Raw genomic sequence first — 1,540 nt, 5'->3', positions numbered from 1 at the left:
TGATGAGCTGGGGAATGTTCTGAAAATTTAATTTAATGACAATATGCTTGCTGTACAATCCATAATACCTCCTGAATCCAGCATGGGGCTATTAAAACTGATAGGAGCATATTATCACCGAACTGAAAAGCTGGGTTGGGATGGTTGCTGGATGTCTCTACAGGGAATGATAGGTAATTTCTCCACATATTTCTAACGGCTAAGGCAGACAGCTTCCAGTTCCAGCTGCACTCTGAAGGTGGTCCCTTCCCCTCCCTCCTCTCTCTCGGAGCTGAGTTAAGGAGTTTTACTGTAGCCGCTGCGGAGGGACTGGGAGGCGAGTGGAAGAGGGGTGTGAGGGACATTGCCTCAGGGACCCCAGGGCATAGCGCCGTTTCCCCTTGGGAATTTTCTTGACCTCGTTAAACCTTTTCTCGGATTTTTTTTTTTTTTTAAACTTTCCTCTCGTTTTGACAGCCTCTCTGCACAGCCATGTAGATTTAACAACAGGAGGAGGAGATACAAGTGCCCCTCACAAAATGAATCCCTCCAGGCTCCTGGAAGGGAGCAGCAACACCCCCCCGTGCCGTCCTGCGGGGTCGCCCGTTGCTAGGCAACAACCCAGGCCAGAGGAGTGCTTAGCCCCAATACCCCAAACGTGTGTGTGCACATAACGAAGGTGCAATTGTAATTGTGCGGCTCTCCGGCCTGTCTGGCAAGGCCCTTGCTTCCAACAGGTAGCCAGGCTGGAGGGCACATAGACAGGAATCCCGCCGCCTCCTCTGGGCACCGCCAGTGCGGCGCAGCTCGCAGGGATAAGGAGGAAATCCAGGGCCCTGGGTGTCCGGGGTGGGGGCTGGTGTACAACGCTATTGCTATTTATCGATCTGAATTGGTGCGATTCTAGATTAGCCTTGCAATTCATTTCAGAAAGCTGACAACCTCCGCTGCCTGGGCGAAACACAAAGGTCTCCCGTTCTTCCAAGGCTCCGGCCGATAACGCTGCGCTGGGGAATTGTGCGAACTCTGTGGCTCCGGTATATTGTCTTGCTCTCCTTTCAAGGGCTGCGTTATGAACTCAGGACTCTTCAAACAAAACACGTCATCTCCAGTGCTGAATCGAAAATCCCGTTTAACTTGAAACACGCAGTGTCGTTCACCTACATACAAAAAATCCCCAGTTTTCAATGGATATATGCTGAAGAGATTTATTTATCTGCACTAATATTTCATATACAGTGCATTAATTTTTGTAAACAGGTTGATTTTTTTCAGCAGATAAACCTATTGTGGTAATTTTTCCTTCATTGTATACGGGAATTTTATCGTGGATTTATTACTCTGAAAGCATTTATTTAAGTAGAATTCTGCAGCACACATGCTTTTTAAGCCTGGAAAACATATAGTTATCACATTGTCCCAGACTTATACGTTTATAAGAATGAGGCTTACCTGATTTTTTTTATATATTTTTTTTTTAAGTTACTCTTTCACACAGTGACAAGTATCCTGTCTCAATTGTCTTTTGCTTATGTCTGCTGTACAGGCACTAGGACAAGAA

General features: G+C 46.5%; 1 long non-coding RNA gene across 1 annotated transcript; it reads left to right on the top strand.

The window, feature by feature from the left end:
• Window positions 1–587: 587 nt before the first annotated feature.
• LOC135419498 (uncharacterized) lies at window positions 588–1,190 on the top strand. The gene is made up of 2 exons (XR_010433036.1): window positions 588–716; window positions 910–1,190. It is a non-coding gene; the product is annotated as an uncharacterized LOC135419498 (long non-coding RNA).
• The last annotated feature ends 350 nt before the right edge of the window (window positions 1,191–1,540 follow it).

Source organism: Pseudopipra pipra, chromosome 1 (genome assembly GCF_036250125.1).
Source record: "Pseudopipra pipra isolate bDixPip1 chromosome 1, bDixPip1.hap1, whole genome shotgun sequence".
In the NCBI taxonomy this organism is placed as follows: domain Eukaryota; kingdom Metazoa; phylum Chordata; class Aves; order Passeriformes; family Pipridae; genus Pseudopipra; species Pseudopipra pipra.
The sequence above is the reverse complement of the archived record's forward strand: the minus strand, read 5'-3'. Positions and strand labels throughout refer to the sequence as shown.